This window comes from Etheostoma cragini, chromosome 24 (assembly GCF_013103735.1).
Source record: "Etheostoma cragini isolate CJK2018 chromosome 24, CSU_Ecrag_1.0, whole genome shotgun sequence".
Classification (NCBI taxonomy): domain Eukaryota; kingdom Metazoa; phylum Chordata; class Actinopteri; order Perciformes; family Percidae; genus Etheostoma; species Etheostoma cragini.
The window spans coordinates 1,861,827-1,883,915 of record NC_048430.1 but is presented as its reverse complement, the minus strand read 5'-3'; the positions used below and the strand labels follow the sequence as shown (position 1 = coordinate 1,883,915).

General features: G+C 39.0%; 1 protein-coding gene and 1 long non-coding RNA gene across 4 annotated transcripts in view; one reads left to right on the top strand and one right to left on the bottom strand.

The window, feature by feature from the left end:
* Positions 1-22,089, top strand: part of LOC117939252 (neural cell adhesion molecule 2-like) — a 291,147-nt gene that overhangs the window by 22,179 nt on the left and 246,879 nt on the right. The window lies entirely within an intron of this gene.
* LOC117939326 lies at positions 1,128-16,617 on the bottom strand. Its single transcript, XR_004655558.1, has 4 exons — positions 16,457-16,617; positions 16,161-16,164; positions 1,928-1,933; positions 1,128-1,143 (listed from the first exon to the last, which is right to left on the bottom strand). It is a non-coding gene; the product is annotated as an uncharacterized LOC117939326 (long non-coding RNA).

Sequence of the window (22,089 nt, the reverse complement as noted above, 5' to 3'; positions counted from 1 at the left end):
AGCAACATGAGGTCCCATCGGAGAGTAAGTCTGACCCAATAACAACAGAAATGGATTTATGATAAAAAGGCACAGGAAATGCTGCCAAGGGAAACTAAGCGACTGAAGGAGATGCTCTTTTGGGAGAGGAAGCAAACTAAAACTGTTTTTTTGTATCTTGTAAAATGTGTGTCCATGATGTTGAACAGGCAGTTTTAATAAAACCTTCCAGGTCATCATTACTAGCTGACATAATAGCTTTTATGTAACTCAGCAAGCTACCTTTTGTTGGTATCTCGCTGAGTTGGTTTTGCTGCTGTCCTGTTTTTAGTTGTGTAGACATTCAGCACATGAACTGATAGCTCTCATACATAATCCCCAAGAGGATGTTCAACACTTTGAATACTAATTAGATGTCTCATTGGCATAAGGCGAACAGGACCTATTTTGTATTATTGCTGACTAAAATTTACATGATTTGCAGAAACTAAATTCATATTTTTTAAGTCAGGCACCTTTGGTGTTAATGAAATGTTATTGAGTACATCTAACTAGATACAACAGTGGCTGTTACAGGTCAACACAGATTATATTTCATGCACATTAACAAAAAGGTAATACCATAAATTTAGCTCAGGTAAAAAGTTGGCAAAATCAGGAATGAATAAAAAGGATACTTGTCTGCATGAATTATGACATGTCTTGCCTTGCCTCTGCTAAATCCTCTTGTTTTAATGGGAATGCAGCATTATAAAATTATTGGCACCCCCCTATAAGTGCAAATATAAATATAATAATTTGAAGAAGAGACCACAGTACGTCTATGTGTGTGTGATCGTTCACCCTTCACATTCATGTATAATAGGTTACTTTAAGTTTGCTTTAAACTTTAACATTGAGTTGGAAACAAAACCGGTTTTGGCAAAACACATGCTGTCTAATACCTAATCCTATATTGTGTAACACTTGACTTGTTCAGCTGCTTCCATCTTTAGAGGCGATGATCAGCAAAAATAAGAGGCTTTCACAGTTAGAAATAGAAAGTCATTGAGTACATGCGTGTCATTAAGACTATCCGCCCTTAGCGCTTTTAGTAAATCCAGAGGAGCACAGCTTGGTGTTTGAATCAGGGTAGCATTATCAAGCTGTCACCACGCACTGAGGCTTAAATCCCACAATGACCAACCCTGGTTGCCCCATGAATATGAGACTGGTCAGTTATGAAATAGATCTGCCATCCACCACTGTCCCCTCACTCACCCTGTGTGTCTGCATTGTTAATGTTAAGTTGATGTGGGCACATTAAAAACCGCTCCGCCGCTTTCACAGCAGTGAACCGACGCTGTGAGGTGGCCAATAGCTTCGGTTACCGCAGAAACGATTCACTGACGAATTATGTATGCTGCGACTGTCAAACTGGACTGCTTTCATGTGCCGACTGGCTCGCTGATGCGTTTGACTGACACCCACAAACACATGGACGCACTGAAATACATAGATGTACTCCCTTATGCTTTTAAATCGAAACCCTGACTTTAATACAAAACCCTATTAAATGCACACTTACATACACACAGTGACACACACACACACGGGCAGGCAGGCACGAGACGCTCCTTAACTCCGAGTCATACCATTCTTCAATACACAGTCATGCGTCATCCCCTACTGTGGATGAGTGTGTTGGCATGAAAGTTTGATTTATCCTGTTAATATCTATCGGGTCAAAGGGACCTTGGGAAGGCTCAACCATAAAAATCAGGGCTCTGGCTCGGCCTTTTTAATACAGTCTCAGTAAAATGGCTGAAGGTCAATGGCACTCTCACTCAATCAGATAGAAACAGCTACTGCAGCTGGAACAACTGCTGTTGCGTTAAAGTTGGACTGATACACTGCTCTAACACCGCTCTGAATAAAAGATGTTTGTTCACCCAGTAAAAACAATGACTGCCCTCTAAGATGTTCTTTACAGTAGAAACCACCGTTCTTAGAGAGAGATGTGTCCCCCATGGTGAAGAAGTTACTCTGAGCTAAAAGTTATCAGTCTGATAGTTGGTGCAGTAAAGATGTATGTTCTGTTGAAGAAACACACCTCTGAGTAAAATGTCTCTTCCCCTGTAAAAGCACTGAATGAGAGCTCTGTTCCCCTGTAGAAACCCTGCAGTGAATCTCAAGAGACATTTTTCATTTTGTGAGTCACTTATTAATCACACAGTTTTTGCCTCATGCACTCTGAAAAGTAGGTGTCAAGTCCACAAAAAAGCTAAATTTAAGTAACACAAGGGTGTTGATTGAGACTTTCTGAATGGCCAAATGGCCACATAAACATGAAGTCATGTTTTGTGATTTTAAGTAAATATTGCAACCAACTGGCTGAAGTTAGTTAAACTATTGTCAAGCTTTGAGATATATATCAGAAGTTAGGCACAGTCTGGTGTGCAGGGCTTCGCCAATAAATGCATGTTATGCAAGAAAGAAATACATTTTGAAGGACATAATGAGATTTGCATGAAATTTCAATATCCGTGACGACAGCATGCACAAATGGGCATTCGTTGCAGCATTTGAGGGTTTAAAAGTTGTAACACATGACTTTAGCAATGGCCAATAAATCACTTAATAATGATTATAAACCATGGATAAGAACAGCTTCTGTGTTACCATTTAGTGAAAACCGCTGTCACTATTACTCTGCTGGCTTCCAATGCCAAGACTGCTCACATTCCAAACCTTCTCCACATGTGATTGAAGCTGTGGAATCTGTCTTACTGGACTTATCTCTGTTTATGTAGGTTTACGTTAATCTTTAGGCATCAGAGGGATAAGTTCTTTCTGCAGAAATCTCATTGCTGATGGGTTTTGTTGAGACCTTCCTCAAAGAGCAGAATCTTTTAGCCAACTCTGTTGGAATCAAAGAATTAAGTTTTTTGCTATTAAAAAAAGCATTCAAAAGATTTGTTGAGAGACACAGGGTAAATTATACTTCTATTTGCCATTAGAGATACAGAGTAAAAAAAAAAAAGGTATGCGTTCCCCATCAGAAATATTGCATTTAAAGATTGTTCAACTCTTGACACACTGAATAAAAGACATCTCATCTCTCAGCAGTATAACCTTTTTCTCAAAAGACACAATATAAAAGATATGAAATGTTACCCAGTTGAGTACATTTAGTCAAACATATATTGTCATTCAGTAACATTTGTGGGGAAACATTTAGGCTTGTTTGAACCCTATTTTAATTACTATGATCAAGTGTTTTTCAAGGGCACCATCGCGGTGACTGATGATTTTTCTGAAATGCATCTCGGTGTGAAAAGGCCCAGCAGCTGCACTGTTTTTATGATCGCACTCAATCACTATCTGATGACTTATTGAGGATTTGCTGTTGGTGGCATTGTGTTTTGTTTTGGCGGAGAAATTAGAACTTAATTCATAGAGCAGAGATTTCAGCTGAAAGCACTGGTGAAAGAAAGGCGATAGCTGTGATTAATTGTGCGTAAAGTTCCTTCCGTCAATTTCGGGAGCGCTTCTGACAAATGAATAATGTGTGATGTTCACAGCTTAATTATATATAGAGCATTAAGAGCTGGCTGCCAGCATGATCCAGGGGGCGTGGAACATGTTCTTCACCACAGCTGTCCTGCTCTCATACAATCTGATTGCTGTCCTAGCAAATTCTATCTCAAATATCTTAAATCTGTCTGCAACATACTAAAACTTTCTCAATGTTTCTCCATGCACTAGTAATGTTATCTTCATTGATTAGAGGTATGTGAATGGTTGAATACAAAATTCTTCTAATAAAAAGTTGTTTTGGAGATTAGAACTATAATTAAAATATCCTCATATTGCAAAAAGACCTTATATACCCATGATTGGACTTTACAGGAATATTCAACTCCAAAATCCATTGCCAAGTGTTGCCAGAAAAAAAACATCAGAACTATAATTTGCAGTAGTGGGAAATAAACTTTCCATTCTGAGCTTTAATAAATGTAGAGATAAACGTATGAGTTGGCAGAATGGACTTATGGTTATAGACACATTCAGTTCAATCCCAGCAGCAACTAAACTGTTTCCTATGACATCAAACACCTGCTGCTGATGAGAGGCAGCTGAAACTCTAAAATACAACCATACAGTATGTTAATGGGACAATTGCTGCTTTCTACTGGTTAATAACGGGGTATGTCTTGTTTGGGCATGGGCATCATGTTACCTTGAGTGATTTAAAAAAAAAAAAAAAAAGGCCGCACATTTCTCCTTGTAAGCAAATGTCAGGCCTGCTTACTGTCATTTAGAATGACCTTGTCACTCGCACTTGGCAGATCTTTGAATTACATCCCACAGCTCCCCCCTAATGCTATCATTACCATTATTAATGGGACATGACACAAGTCATTGCCACACATAACACTCTCCCACGACCGAGGAGTAATGGCTTTCCTCTGATGTAATGCTGGCGGTTTCTTAGTTAGTGTGTCGGGAAGTCAAATATTGAGAGTGCAATAGTCACGCTGCAGACTTAATGCAAGTGTGGTGCAGGGGGACTTCTCACACAAGGCAATCAAATCCAATTTCATCTGCAGGTGTGTGGCTGTGAATTAAATGCCAGCATCTGTAATTTGTTTCAAACACATTGGCTTCACCAATATTATCTGGACGCTGATTGAAAGGTTGCCGCTCTCCGTGGTGCTGAAATTCATCTGTGAGTGTACAGTCGGCGGCGCTGTGGTCAATATCTCTCTGCGGCGTGTTGTGTCTGACTGTAAATCATTCCTGATTACATGTAAATTATGCATCAGATCCAATATGAAATTGCTTTTTTTACATGAAGTGGAAGTTATCATAAAAACAATACCTAGTACTTCACTCTTTGTCCCATGTGTTGCTCTATCTCACTATTTTATTATATTCCTACATATTTTATTAATGAATAGGTTGAATTGAAAGAAACTTTTGTCTATCGTTTATAATGTCTGCAGTTTTTAGAATGGCAGCAATTTATTAACGAGTAGGTCCTCGTTTTATTTGTGTATTCTACTGATTTCACATATCACTGATTGACAGGTGCTGATGGTAGAGTAATATACAAAAGGTTTGTGGGGTTATGTATCTGTGTATGTGTCATGGACATTGGTGGTTTCAGGCAGATGAAGGATAAAGCACAGTTTTGTTAGAGATAACCTTTCCATTGTTACTGCAGATGCTGCACAAATATGTTCTGCAAACTTCTGGGGATTATGTTTCTAATAACAAGGACCAAACTTGCAGTCTTTGTTAGAGAATGACCTAGTTTCTGTTTCTATGTCGGTGCAAATATATACATGCATGTGTCTGCATTAGGTCAAGACAACATTTTGAGAAATAGCTGTTTTTTATTCTGCTGGATGTGAAAATGTTACTAATTTTAAGGATGCTATGGCTGAATATTTAGGATGTAAAGATGTTAACCTTGGGCCCTATGCAGTTATTATGTAGTAGTGAGATGTGTGTGTGGGTGGATGGATGGAGGATAAGGGTTAGGATCTTATGTTGCTAGTGAAGACCACTGTGTTAGTAGCCTCATTATAGGCTACATCTTAATGGCTCTACAGCTGCCATCTAGTTAATAGTAAAGGTCAGATTAGCATCCTGATGTGCTATCTTGCTGCTTTCTGACCCAGATGCAAACCTTGGTCACTTGGATCGGACCCATATAGCGTGTTCAGTAACCTGCAGAATATATAAATCAATTTTCATTTGATCACAGTTCATTCAATTAAACCTTGACATTTGTTTGACCACCCGTTGCAAGGATCACCAACAGCAGATGAGTCTGCAGCTACAGGCTTTATCATAACCTTGTCATAACCGCTTCGGTTGAGCAGTTTTCAGAAAAGATGTTTGGTGTGCAGAAAGGCTGAACAGACCTACATGGCCAAAAGTCTGTGGACAGCCAAATGTTACATCCATATGATTGTGTAAAGATTTTTTTCCATGGACCTAATATTTTGCTATAACAGCTTCCATCGTTTGAGGAGGCACCCTGATGAAACCTATATGGAAAAGGATTCACACATTCAATAGGCCATACACGTTTTCTTTTCAATCAGGAGAGATCAATTCAAATCAATCAGTAAGGGATCCGTAGGTATCTAGACTCTGGTGGTTGTTGTATAACCAGCAGGCGGTTGTTGTAAACTCAGTGTGGGCATTCTAGAGGTTGTGGTGATGATAGGCAGGTGAGTGACAGCCAATGATATTGTAGTGATAGTTTTATCTAAAGAAGACGAGGGCAGAAAGTTTATTGGTCTGATGTGGTAATGTAAGCGGTGAATAAAAGGGACTTTGGCAGCGTAAGAAAACAGGATTAATGGAAAAGATTAGAGCAGGAAGATGTTCAACCACTGAGGAATAAAGGCAAAACAACAAAGGCAAGACAAGACAGATTTCCCTTATTGTGCTTTTGCACAAAAAATGTTGAAGCTTTGGATTAGAAATATATATTGGCTTCCTTCAAAAACCTAAAGGGGTTTGGCTTAATGACTGCTTGCTTCCTTTTGTCCCCCCCCCCACCCTGCAGGCTTTCAGATCTAATTCTTCATGTCTCTGTATAAATAATTGGTTGAGAATTTAACTTCTGGATTGTTTACATAAACGGTCTTTTGTATTATTTAATCTCAGACTAAACCATATGTGCATGTATACAAACGCACACATTTTCTTTCACAGTTCAGCAGTTAGATTACTCTCTGTCGGCTTGTCGGCCAAGCTGGGGTTTCAGCCTCAGTAAAATACACATCTCATTATTTGGAGCTTCCTTCCCTTACCTCAGAGCCTAGCTGCCACTCCAGCACAGTAATTACCTCATGCTCCTTCACTGCTAATGAGAAGGTAAAATATGAGCGTCTGGCAACCGCAGTCATTTGCGACCCTATCTCGCTCCCGGCAGGAGTAGAGAGGGAGAGGGACTAATTTCTACCCAGAAGCCGCCACTGATTGATGCCATCCATCCTCAACACACCTGTAAAAGTTGTCCTATGTAGCCCTGGTTCTGTGTTTGGCTAATGCAGTGATGCTAACGTTCCCCAACAACATAATGTAATATAAATGCTCCTTGGTCTTGGAAGAGCCTCTTATACCTGTTAGTGGGAGGGGTTTAGTGAATTTATGTTATTGCCAATAGAAGGTTATTAAGTTTCGGTCTCACTTTCACAACCCTCCACCAAAAAAGGCTTCTCCTGTTGCTGTTTTCCAATTGTTGTGCATGTGAAAGCACACATGCTTTTTCCTCACAAATGTGATAAACAATACATTTTTGAGCTCCAACCCTGTACAGTAATAGCCTACATGATTTAACAGTTACAACAGATGACCTTTATGTGTTAATGGGACTCTCAAAGGCACCTTTCACCTCCTATCAGTAACAACACATGAACATTCAAATACCATCAAAATGAAATGCATGCTTTATGGGTCCGTAAGACTCTTCATTCACCAGCCAATGCATATTACCATGCCATCACCGCTCTCCTCGATTCCATTGTAATTTTTTTATCTGATAGAAAACAAATCAAGGTTTTGCCAGTGTCAGGAACAAAAGCCATCTTCATGTTGAACGTTATAGAAAAGAACAGTAATGTAGATTATATTGGTGCCCTTTGGATAGACTTCCAATGTCACACATGAGGAGATAAAGAATTTCATCAGCGGCAGTGGTTTTTGAAGGCAATCAGAAACATTTTATGCTTTTTGTGGAGCTTCATATTTGCCACAAAATCTTAGGGATTGACTCCAAACCCTTACCACAGGGGTGGAAAAATCCTACTAGATTGAAAAACAGCAAGGGGTATTGAAAACGTATTAGCAATAATAACAGAGATAGCTGAATGCATTGCGTTCAGTATGACTATTTTAGTGGAAGGTATGCACCCCGGGCATGAAAACAATAATGTATCATGTAAATGCTAATGTCTCCTGGTTACATGGACATCTCATTAGAAATCCAATACCAGGACAATTACAATGATTAACTTACAATTGACTGACCGCATCAACTCCCTGATTCAGCGATACCACAGACCACATTGCAGTTACCAGATTATGAAAAGACTAGTAGTAACAGTGGCTATTCAATAAACTTCACTCTCAATCTGTGTAGTGGAGTTGTCTTGAAAAAAACTAAATGGATTTAGAAACCACAGCAACATGTCAATATGATGTTATTACATAAACCTATTGGCCTGACCTCTGGTTTCAACAAAAAGGAATTCAGCTCAGACAATGAAATTACAGCCAGACAAAATTATCACTTTACTGGAAAGAGAAAGATGTGAATGCAGATTTTTCTGTGGCTATTAGTTCACATGAACTGGTTCATTTCCTAAAGGTTCATTCCAAGTAGATCAGAGTGAATGTTTTAGCCTAACAGTACAAACAAGAACGTGAATGGAAGTATGTACAAAAGTGATACATCGGTCTGATTGAGTACTTCATGTTTGTATATAAAGGTAGCCAAATATCCAATTATCCAGCTGAGCCCGACTGATTGTGGTTTTGTCACGTTCAGCTGCGTTTTGGCGCTGAACAACAAAATATAAACCATATCTGGCCCACATAAGAACATCAGATTTGGCTAGTTTTTGACCATATTAGTAACACTCGCACCAACTTTTGGCACTCTGAATCATGCAATTTTGGCATGTCTGCAAAGAAACATTGGAAAAGAATTCTTAGTAAAAACAGGAAGAAAAAATGTAGTGGGATTTTAACCCCACCATCAACTTGGTGTGACCACAGGTAATACGCACTTGTAATTTTTGAGGGCCTTAAACCCTCTTGATACAGCCTAAAGGGTAGCTTCTAGTTATTTTTTATCCTTCTAGCCTTATTTGAACTTTTCTGCATTAAACCGCTCCTCTCTTTTTTTCTCATGTTATTTATCGGAGTGTCGTGATTATTAGTCTGGCAAATAAGAAAAGCAGATTCAGTCCGCTGTTAGGCCGAGCCATGCTAGAGATCCAGGTTTATGATACATAATAGAACTGTCTCGCTGCAAAGTGCTGAAGGAGAAACATGTTATGATGTGTTTGAGCTTTGCTTTGAAACCTGTATGCACTTTGAGCCTTTCAAACAGTTCCCCATCTCTCCAGCTATAAGGTCTTTCAAATACGGCGTTTTAGAAGCACTCTTTAGAAAAATAATCGTTCATCTGTGGTAATGATTTCCGATCAGCATGGCTCAGCGAAGGTGAAATGGTGTGAAATGGGCTGATTAAGGTAGGCAGCACACTGAATCCATAATCTGACAAATAACCAGCTATAATATGTTAAACTAAATCCAGAGTGTGCTAGCTACAGATGTTAATGTACAGCCATCTTAGGGGAATGTAAACATGTACCATTTGCAATTAGCTGCTACTGAAACACTACCCTTGTCCCTTTTAATTATCCAAATGCAGGTTTAGGCAGATTAATTTTAAGCAAAAACATGTTCTTAGACAACCGCTCAGGTCTAAACAACCCCACCTCCACAATGCTTGTAATTAAATGGAAGCTTGTACGTCATTGTGCATTAGCTTTGTTCTGCTATCAATCAATTAACTGAAAGTACTGCTGTCAGTCTCAGCCTTTTATCATGTATTTTCTCTCATTGGCTGAAAGTCCTAACTCTGCTGTGAAAGTTTGATATACAAGCTATACTGAGTAAGACACTTTAGAGTTAAATGGATGGATCCAGTGGAAGTAAACACAGTACCAGGTTGCTACTTCCAAAAATATAAAATGCTGCCGATGGAAATGTTTGCCTTTATACCCCTGTATGCTACATACATGCTGCTCTTTGTGCGAATTATCCCTTTATTTAAATAGAGGTATCATCCCCCTGAAATTTGTTTCAGTTGAGTTCACAGGCAGCGAGTGTTGCGTTAAAGATTATGTCACTGCATCGGCTTTCATGTTTCACGTGGTGATTGGCTGACAATCCCACCTACACTGTGGGGCTTCTATTTACAGTGGGAAACAAAAAAACAAAAAAGCTACTGGTATCAAAACTGAGTTGAGGCAAGCCATGTAGTGGAAATTAAGCACAAGTTTGCAATGAGAAGTAGTTGGAAAAGTAAGCATTTTCTTAACGAATAAAAATCAATATTACAGTTGAAAATTGAAAATTTGCTAAAGGAAAGAAAGATAGCAGGAATTGTTTAGTCCAGTAAAAGAGCCCTAACAATCAGAGCCTGATGAAACTGCAATGCCGCAAAGCAAAGTGGATCAGAAAATGACATCTCCCTATTCAGATTGACTGATTCCCGTCAAGGCTTGCACGGGAATGGCGCACACTCTGAGCGGCTGGTTCAGAACACTAACCATACGTAGATAAGGCCAAGTCTGACTGGTGACACGCCGGGCTTGGAAGGAAAAGCGAATCATTCAGGACAATCTATTCCCACTGCTGCCAGGCACTTCACTGCTGTCAATTCAATACCGGCTGCTCCACGGCAACACAGTGACCTGTGAATACCATTTCCATATCATTATTTCACATAAATTGCAGACCGCTTGCTGTTGCACCAACCTGAACCACATACTGGCAAATACCAGTTAAACATATAAATACACTTCTTAAGTAAATATGTTAAAGGGTTGAGGAACAGCTGATGGAATTGAATGTCCTGTAAATGGGCAGCAGGTCGTGCTTTGTGGCTGTGGTCATCTATTGCTCTGTAGGCCCGCACTTACACCGAGTACTAAGAATGTACGTTCTGCTTTTTCAAGTTGAGTTTCAACACTGATCAAACAGTTTGTTAGCTTTTGAAACGTTTGTCCCCTCAACAAGACCAGTGACTTTTCCCGCAGACTCTCCCCTGCTGTGAAGTTAAAAGCATTTGCATTTCACAGCTTGTAGTTTGACGGCAGCTTTTATCGACCTAAAGGCCCTTTTAAATTTCTTAACATATAATTTGAGTTTGAAGCATCATTTACATCTGCCACTCATGTACCAACACACAATCATACAACTCAGTACCTTTTATGTTAGCAGGGAATATTAATTGTCTTAAACACTTAAGACAAATCAATCACCAGAGTGACCGGCTGCCCACTTCACTATAGTCACTGTTTCCAAGAGACAAAGTGCAAACAAGCTTACATTATAGAAGAGCAAGGACAAGTGAATTATGCCAGCATGAATCAGATGTAACACAACCATATTCATTTATTATATTAATAGTTGTGCCTTTGTGAAAGTAAATGTCAGACTGATTGTTCGTACAAACTCATTTGTTCCGTGAAAGAAATACAAAGCAAGTAACTTTTTTACTTTTGTGGGAAGATTTAATAGCTACATTTTACAAACTCATATTCAGTAGTATTAAAAATTGCTCAATGATTTGCATGGATTCCAGATGGGGTATTTAAAACAAAGGAAGAGGATGGATATCACTGGTCGATGGTCTTTATCCCTAACTTTATTGCAACCTGACAGAAGATAAAACATACTATGTCACATACAGTTAGTAGCTGTGCTAAATTGCTCTGATGCAGCTAGTGATACACACGTAATGTTCTTATGATAAAACAATTAGAAAATTATATTTTTAATGCATAACTAGCTCTCTTTTTCACAAATTGATCATGATTTGACATTTGATTGATTCTAGCAAAATTGGCCCAATTGCAGGTACAGTATGTCATTGTCTCAGGTAGCTTGAATTGGGAAATCATGCAATTTTGGTTTTACTTTTCATGACATCATTTTTCATCAGATAATATACCAAGCTAGCAAGTGCTGATAAATCAGCATTAATCCAAAACATCAATACCAGGACTTCAGAGATTATCATTGCTACATTTTATTAGTTTTTGAAACAGGTAGAGTGATGCTGGGCAGAGAGAAATATTTTGCTTTGTAATTTGATAGCTGAGGTTAATTTGAATGCTTAATGTATGAGTTTATCACCGAATAAAAAAGAACATGCCAATACTATACAAGGTAGTTGGAATTGACCCTCTCTTCAATGATAATTGGTCACCATTAAAGGAACCATTCCGCACAATACTCATTTCCGATACCAAATACTTACTATTTCAAATGCTCTACTTAAAATTGCACTGGAAGGGTTTTTTACATTGTTGTATCACATTTACAACTATACTTCTAGTGGAGCAAATGATCTGAATACAGCTTCCAATGAATGCTTTGAGTAGCACTTGACTTTGTAGCCATTTTGCACTTGTAATAAGCCATTCATATACTAACACATATATATATATATATATATATATATATATATATATATATATTTTTTTTTTTTTGCAAGCACCTTAACCCTGTTGTAAACAGCTTTTTCACTGAGGAGACATAATGTTGATGCATGTGAACATTTCAAACCCAGTTAAGAAGTACACCGTCATTTACCGACACACATAATCTGAGCCGGTGAACCAGATCAGTACTCCATAGGTCTCTGTTAAGGTTAGATGATCCATCATGTGGAAATGCTGCAACATTGCAGTGTGCTTACTCAGTGTTCCACACATACGATAGATTGTGTTTGGATTGTAGATCAGAGTGGTCTCTCGCTCTCTTAATCACCCTCTTCCCAGTCCCTGTAAACACATACACACACAATTATGTACTCAACTCACAAACATCATTCACAAATACTCTTTGCCTGCAGTCATTAGAGTCCCATGAGCTCTTTTGCTTGTACCCCTACAGTCCCGTAGATCTCCATTGCCAATAATCGTTATAATTGATGTTTCCCTTCTAAGCCTCTAATGATGTTTTTAGTATTTATGGTTACAGACAGCCAAGCAAGCTGATTCATAATAGTTTCTCGCTGCCATTTTATTGGCATGGCGTTTCTCACATTCACATCAGTAAATTAATTTTGACCCGCCGATGCCGTATATCACAGCAAACCACTGCGCACTGTCTCTCTCCATGACCAGGTTTTGTTAAGCTGTTGTCGTAAAGAATGGTTTATCGATCCTCCCCGCTGACACTTTAATAAGTGCTTTGCATAACAAGTGTTTTACTGCAGGATAAATCACGTGGGCTGGTGGAGGCTGTCAAATGCACAAGAACACACACGTATGTGGACACAAAGCAGTGGGAGTATGTAAATAGAGGTTGAATGAGGAAGCATAAACGTTTTTGCTTCTTCAAAACAAATGTAAATGACAGACATAAGCGTGTAAGCTTATTTTAGCTGAGTTACATATTCATTCAAAGAATTTCAGGGTGATACATGTATCAACTTTTGACCACTTAAATAATGGCTTGCCTGTTGCTAGCAAGTTAGCCAACACCAGCAGATCTGTTAGGAACAGGAGGAATTCAATCAGGGAGATCCATGGGCCAGTGGCTAGGCATCAGAGTGAGATCGATGGCTTGAGAAGTGGGTCGCGAAGGGGGCAGCTCCCCTGGTACAGTGTTTTATCCCCGTCCTGTTGCCAGTCCTGTTTAGGGAGTGTGACTCCGGCCAAAAGTGCTGCATCCAGGTCCCCGAGGCAGCCCAGGCCTACCGCAATGATATCATTTAATGTCAGCCATGAGTGAAAGTTTCTCCAACTTGCGGAGGGCTGATTGATGGCTGTTGTAAATCAATGTTGAAAGTGCTGCGTGGGGTTTTATAGCTGGGGAACATGGCTGGGTGCGGGTATACAACTCTGAACCCCTTGTGCTTTTTTCCTCCCTTGTGCTATTCAGGGTTTTAACTTTTCAAAATAAAAGAAACAAAACTAACCATGTGTATAACATGGAAAATCCCTGTAGGAATAGCTACCCAAATTGTGTTGACAGAGTAGAATTGTGCCACTGCTCCATTGTCCTTTTGTCTATGTATAACAAAAGAAAGGTTTTTCTGAGCATCACAAACAAATGTCAGTGTAGTTGTCTGGTGATGGGGTAGGAAAGAGGTTGTAAAGAGTCTGGAATAATCATGAACATGGATATAACGATAGAGAAATAATACACATGTGAACTAACAATAGTTCCAGATGAATAATGTCAGTTGTAGTACTGATGATGATGATGACCAACTTGCAATCACCAAGCTCTTGTTTTTGCCCTTTTATGATAAATTCTTTATTACTTTATGTAACTTGTAGGAGTCAAAATGGGCAATAGCAGGAGGTAATATGGGCATATACTTATACATCATAAAATCGCAAGCTATTCTTAAAAAAAATACCTTTATCTTCTATCTATAACTATGTTGTATTTAAAGTAATGAAGATGAAAAAGAATGGCAATAAATTTGTTTGACTCCTCATTCGATATTGCTAGCATCGGCAAGAAATGTAAACTGGAGGCTGGAGCCAAGTGCTCAGAAACAAAATCAGTATTGTGAAAAGCTTTTGAAAGTCCAAAAATAGAAGTTAAAAGGGATTGCTGCTAAAGCCTCGGTGAGAATGCACAGCCCTGCCATGAAGTGATCACTAATCACTGGATAAAGGCAAAGGAAATCAAAGATTTTGATTATTTTGGTTATGCAGTCATCTGTGAAGTTTGGACTGAAACACGGGGATGGCTTATCAAATCTATCAAACTCAAAGAGAAATAATAACTGACATGAAACAGGCACGTGTGTGTATTTGTGTGTTTAGAGGCAACAGTCACGTTGGTCAGCTGTTCGTGTTTTCAAAAGAGAGATAGAAAAAAGTAACCGTAAGATCTTCAGATCTCTAGTTTTTAAGATAGAGCTGGTCATCAGATTAGATAAAATAATATTATTGTGAAATATGTAATTTTACACCCAGCAACAAACAAAGAAAATCATTTTGTTTTGTCAGGAAGCAGAAGGGAAATGATGTTTCTGCTAATTTGCCATTACCAAATTGTTGAAAAATGCAGATTTTTGGGCAACTTAAAATATGATATGCCTCCAAAACAGAAAAATACCCTTTGCACACCAAAAACATGGTCGGTAAAGCCATTATGTTCTATAACAATACCAGGGTTCAAAGTACAGACCAATCACTTAGTTTTCTTTTCTGGTGTATTAATATTATGCATGACAGATATATAAGCTCAAACACTATTTGGGCACACCAAGGCACAGAGTGAATAACAGACAGGTTTTTCATTTTAGGCCAATTATTTTACCCCCAAAAAATAATTGCCTTGCAACCTGCATCATACCTGAAAAATGCAGATACTGCACTCTGGCTCAGAGTAAAACAAACTTTTAGCTTACTTTTCCATTTTAACTAGTTTCATTATTTACAGTCTAGGTAAAGCAATTCAGTCTGTCTGAATTTTGCTAGGTTTCACTCTGCCCGACCACTATTAATATTATTATCGTTTTCAATATCATAAATTAATTTACAATTTAATTAGGTATGTATATGATTTAATGGTAGTTGAACCTCCTCTTGTCACTGAGATCTGCTAAGCTAGGTAGCTTTAGCAAGACATTAGCTGTGTTTCTGTTTTTTTTCATCATGATTTAGCTGTTCATTTTCAATAGTTTAGTGGAGTAACACGTTTTTTTGTCATTAGTTTATAATAAAAAATGGCTTGTAAAATGTTTTTACAGAAATTACACGTTTCTGTGTCATTATATTTTTGACATATTTAAACCAATGTCAAATTTTCCAATTCATCTTAATTCAAAGCATGCAGTACATGCAGGTTTTGGTTTTGTAAATTAGTATTGATGAGTAAATGAGATATTGTAACATCCGTGTACACTATGATCTGTAATACTCTGCTGGAGAATGATGCGACAGCAGTGCTGCTTGGTGGCATGTTTCTTCTGGTCTCAGAAGTGCTCTCTTGACTGTTTCTTGAACTCATTTTCGATTCATCCAGCATGTTTGTGCCACTGTAATTTCTAAAAATTAAATTCTCACGGTGAGAATGATTGGTATTTAAACGAGATCAATCAAGATTTTCTCTAAACCTTTAATTCAGCTGCAGTTGAGCTCTGGCAGGGTCACAGTGTGCGTCCTATGTAATAGTTGGTGTGCTGTTGTTGTGGATGAAATGCCAAAACAATAAGCTACTGCAAATCCAGTGAACCGTGCTATGCACGTCGTCTTAAGACAATGTTCGTTGGCACTTCCTTGTCATAACAGCTGACCAGATGTTTTCCGCTCACACCCTGTGTCAAATCAAACAGATCATACTGTTCAGAAGAAATAAATATATTGCACTGATACGCAGGTCAGGAGAAGGAAGCAATAAAGCACTGAGCTGCTATTGTTTAATATGGTTCTGCATGCATGGTTGTCCTGAAGGTCGCTATAACCGCTGATGAGTGAATGAGTATGTGAAACATAAAGTGAAGATATGAGTTATTGGCAGCTACTATAACTGTACTTGTACTGTATACACCAGTGTGAGGGTACTGTGTAAATGTATGTGGCTCTCATGATGTCTTTCAGCCTTAGAAATGAGAGGTCAATGCAGCGGTGACAATGTTACGAGACTGGAGGAATTCTGGGTGGGGAAAGTGAAAGAGCAGCACTTGTCCCTCCCTCATCACCACCTCTGAGGCCCTTAACCCCAACCCCTCCAGTGGAGCTGCCCAGTGGCAGCAGATCACACTGTGGTTGTACCGGGCAGCTTCCAGGTATGAATGTCCAACTGGGTGAATGTGACAGGTCGTCTTTGCTAATCAGAATTAGTGCTCAATTGACTGGATAAATAAAGGCTAAATAAAATCAAAAAAAATCAGCTGTCCCGTCATTGGAGGTTGCTGGGAACATGAATGCAGGGCGTTCCTGCCCTGTGGGCTATGTTAAATCAAACCTTACAATACATGCAGTTATTATTATGGCATTACAGTTCTTAGATTCTCATTGCATACTAACAAATGGTTGATGGGGATGATTTATACTAAAAAAAGCTCTTACATTCCATCATCATTGTAGTGTCTCCTGGATGTAAACTTTATTTTTGTGCAAACAAAGCTTTAAATGAAGCATTAAGAGTTAAGAGATCCTGCCACTTTGGAATCTTTCTGGATTTAAGGATGTATTTAATCAATTATTGATGTAATTGAATGAGGATTTTAGTCTTTTTTTAGAGAAATAATTGCAACTATTAGCTTTATGGATGTGGTTGTTTCATATTGTGAGTTTTTTTTTCATCAACATCTATCTATGTAGTAAATGTGCTAAAGAAAGATTCAAACATGCAATTTGGTTGTAGCTTACCTACTTTAAGTCATGATCATTAAATAGTTAAAACAATATACTTCCCAGTTATTGATTTAAGCAAATTCTGTAGCTCAGTTTTCAGGAACTTTAAAAACACAGCTTGCTTTCCAATTCATACTGCTGCCCCTGTTGACATGTATTTAGCATTTTTATTTTTGTAGAAGAAAAATAAGGGGAAAAACTGCCTCAGGATTAAGCTGGGTTATTATTGCACTTTGATTCAAATGCAAAAGCTTTAAAAGAAAATTATTGGCCATTATTCCACTGTTGCAATTTGACCAATTATATGCTTTCTTGGTCTTTTAAAGTCACACAAGTTACTGCTCTAAGACACACACACACACACACACACACACACACACACACACACACACACACACACACACACACACACACACACTCATACACACACACACCAGCCAAGTGATAATCTTCCTTACTGCATCTAGCGATATGAGGAAAGCTGACTTTTCCACATCAAGATGAGTGTGGAAAGGAAAGGCATTATCAGCCCCTGAGAAAGATAAGAGTTACGTCGGTGGGCCAGGAGTCCTGTGTAAAAATCCAAAGGTCACCCCGTCTTCACTTCACACAGTCTGACACGGAGAGACTGAAGGTCAGAGAGATTGAAGGGGTAATCCATTCACAAGGATGACAACCACACCTTCAGTTGCACCCAGATCTATTTTCTCCCAGCACATTGTTTTATTCTCTGAGCAACATGTTTGTGATATCTTATAGTTTGGTGTTTCAGGATGTTTTTTGTTTATGCCACATAATGCATCATATAATACATAGTTTTTTTCTCTCTCAGTAGAGAGGACAACATTACAACTGTTACCCATCTGGAAAGGTGACCGAGACAATAAGAGAGGCAGGGACAGTGAGTAAAGTACACCTGAAGCAGACCACTGAACCCTGGTAACAAAGTAGCATATTAATTCTAGTGGAGCTCCTTGGATAAGTGGGGCCCCTGGGCACTACACACTCCGGATATAATCATGAAGTTACTGCATTTGATAACATAATAAAATATACAATATATTGCTGAGCTGTAAAATTGATTTAAACATTCCAAGACAATCATAAAGATGAAAATTGCAAAGGCTTTATAAGGGGAGAAGTTTATTCTGCCTGTAAATGAGAAGTCAGCGATATACACGCCGTGTATTTGTGTGGAAATTAAAACGAGTTAGTTGAACCATGCGGGTTTTTGCTAAATTAAATTCTTGCAACAATCTGAAAATATCAGTTCACAAATGATTTTCACATATGGTAAAACAGTGTCTGTATTTAACAGTTCATAATATTTTCCATTTCATCCACACACTGGTAGAGATCTGTATACCTTCACGTAAGACATGTTTGTAGTGTTTTTTAGACCTACAGTATGGACCATTTACTCCTTTAGTGCCGTTTGTTTGTGCAGCAAAGGTCATTCAAAACAAATAAATAACAGCACTGGAAGGTCTGACGGTGCAGGGCTCAGTCCTCCTCCAAGTGTACTGTGCCGAGGTGCAGTTTGTCAGGAGAAAAATGCAATACAAACTCTTTTAGTTTCTACTGCACAAACTGTACATCCACTCTCTAAAAAATAGCCCACACAACACCAGGTTTTCATGGGTAAAATATGGATGATGACATCTCATAGCCAGCAGTTCCTCATGTTTGAAAAGCCTAGCTCAAGAAAATTAAGTGAGGGCAAATTGAAGTCTGGTCATATTCAGCTCTTTCTTCCCTGGGCTCTTAACTGCTACAGTAGAGCGAGTGAAATACAGGCAAGTGCATAGTGCTTGCCAAAAGCCAGTTCTCAGTGGGTGCTGGACTCCAACGAGGACGTCCATTGTTACTTAATCTATTTGTGATTTTTGGGGACAGAATCTCTAGATGCGGCCGCGGGATGGACATTTGGGTAACATCAAGATAGCAAATGATGTAGTTGTGTTTGCCTAATCAATCTTTGACTTTGCACCAGGGCAGTTAGCAACCCAAAGTGTCAGCACCCCCAATTCTAAGGTACTCTTATAGGAAAAGTTGGATTTTTCCCTTCCCTTTTGGAGACAGTTGCACCCTCAAATTAAGGAGTATCACAAGGTCAACCTGCAGATTAGTTCGATGTTGGTAGCTGAGACAATATGCTTTTGTCCCATTTTCATTGAATTCTTTAATGTTACATTGGTGCGGTTTTCCTTTATTGCAGTTTTATAGGATTTTGTATTGCGATTTTGTATTCCCTCTTTAATGAAAACAAGTTGACTATTACATTTATAGAGACAATATATCATTAGACATTTCTAAAAACTAATTGTTTTTTTAGAAAGAGTGCACATCCCATGTCAGTGAGCCAGTCTGACATTTAATTAATTTGTCAAGTACATAACATGTATGTCCTGCATGTTCTGCTTTCAATCTGTTTTGCTGTTTGCTGCCATTGGTACCGCATAAACAGAAAATATTTAGGGGTTCAAACTTTTTTTTTTAAATAACACAACACATGATTTTACATTTTTTTCCTCCACCTCTAGTTGGCAGTATTTTCATCCCGGACTGATGTGAGGACAGATTAACGGGATTGAGAAAATAATCCTTTGACCCTCTGGCAGCATTTTACTAAACTGTTGTGACAAAGAGTTAAGTACGAAGGAAAAACTGGATTTGCAAGTTGGTTGACCTTTCAACTTGAAAATCAAGGTCTAGACCACTGATCATATTCAGCTATGACCAAGCTGTGACCATGACCAAAAGAATAGGATACACGCAGCTGAAATGACTTTTACAGAGTGACAACTGGAAGAGACTCATTTGCATTGAAAAAGCCAGTTGATGGGATAATTCGTCCCATTTGAAATGTGATCACCTTGGGATCCCCCAGGAAGAGGTGGAGGAAGATGCTGAGGAGAAGGGCATCGGGCCACTTTCCTCAGCCTGCGAATTGATTGGTGAATAGAGGAATCCATAAAGCTTAGTTTTTACACGTACTCTGTTATTAAGTCCATTTAGAATCCTAATGTTTCTCTAAAACCACTAATTTTCTTGAAATCAGAAACTGTGCACTCAAATGAACCAAATACAAAACAGACTGTGCCTTTCTCTGGTTTAAGGTAAAAACTAACTGCAGGTACAATCAAACCTCTTAAGTGCCTCCTTAGTGTCGTTCACCACAATCTTACGATGTCTTTAGTTCCTGGCCATTACCTATGACATTACTCCCAGCTTGAAGAAATTTGCCACACAGTGTGGAGCCATTAGGAATGAAAGTTCTCAAGGGCTGACACCCCTCTTAGATTTTCTCAGCCTCTGGCCCGATGACCGGGCAGTGTGTCGGCTGAGCCTAATCTGACAGGATGCTAATAGATCGGCTAATTAACATAATGTCCACCCATTAGGAGTGGTTAACCTTTGACTCATCCCACTGACTGACTGGATAATAGGAGAAGCAGAAAGAAGCACACAGATGCTTATGCACTGTGAACTTGTGATATTTGCAAATTATCGTCACACTTCACATAGTCTGTGCACACGTACGCGTATGGGAGCAGTCTTAGCCTTTGATACACACGAACACACATGCCACTGCACCCAATGGTTCAGTCCTTCAACTATACTATCGGCTTGGGCCACCATAGAGCACAGAGCGGTCAGGCGGTGGTCATTTCACCCCGCTGAACTACTGTCGCCGTTTCACCCACATCGATGAACCTAATCCAACCGCTTTCCACAGCCTTGAACTTTGGTTCGCTCCTCCAACCACGGATGGCACACACACACACACACACACACACACACACACACACACACACACACACGCATATCCTCGCCACTGATCATTCATGATGCCTCATTCCACCTCATTTCCGCAGACCCTTGCTTCTTGCTAATTGAGGCGGCGGCGAATACAATTATGGTGAGAATCATCCCGGACCGATGTGAGGATGGATTAACGGGATTAAGAAGATAATCTGTTGACCCTCTGGACCTGATGCAGTATGAGGCTTGGAAGGCAATTTGAAGCTGAGAGAAAAAGAGATAGGGGGGCTTTAATGAGCGGGATGACGAAAGCCTCTGACCACAGAGAGGCTCGCTAGGCCTGCTGCTGGGGGATTACTTTCTGGAAGACTCCCTCCACAATCTCACTTTACCCCCCGCATCCATCCCACTGCCCACACACTCACTCCTGCTGTGTGGATGTTCAGGAACGGCCCCAAGTACGTGCTAATAAAGATTGATGCTTCATAAAAACAGCAACATGTACTGTGTGCTGTGTGAGAAACAGAGCTCAAATAGTTCATATTGACAGACTTTAAGATTGAATGCCTGTTTGAGTAATAGAGGATCGGATGAAAAGTGCATAATGATTAAATACTCACTTTTTTTAAATTGTGAATTGAGTTTGCCATGCTGTGTAGGCTGACATAAATCATCTTAATAATTACAGACCTCATGAAATAGACACTTTAATTCTGAAGAAAACTGTCAGTTCCTGGAAAACAACTTCAATGATGACTTCCTTCACAAAAAGTCATCAACAATCACATTGCCCACCTCTCCTATGGTCATAACTCTTTTTTTTTAGCTAAAAGCAGTATTATTTCTTTAGCCACTTACAGTAGGGGAAGTGGGACAAAATCAACATTGACATATTATCACCTTTTAACGATATCATGTCACATATGTGATATCTAACATGTGATATCTAACATGTCAGCAAACAGACAGTTACATATTTATACACCCAAATGCCATGTAGCATAATTTGTGTCCAGAGGTGCAGGTAGTATTAAATGGCTTTATTTGAGCTTTTCTTTGCTAAAAAGAGTTGAATAAGTAAAAAGACGCTAAAATATTTTGTGACGCTAAGGGGTCCTGCAGAGTAGGCTGATAAGTAAGTAAGTAAGTAAACATTATTTCTATAGCACTTTTCACAGACCAGGATCACAAAGTGCTGCACAAGTTTATA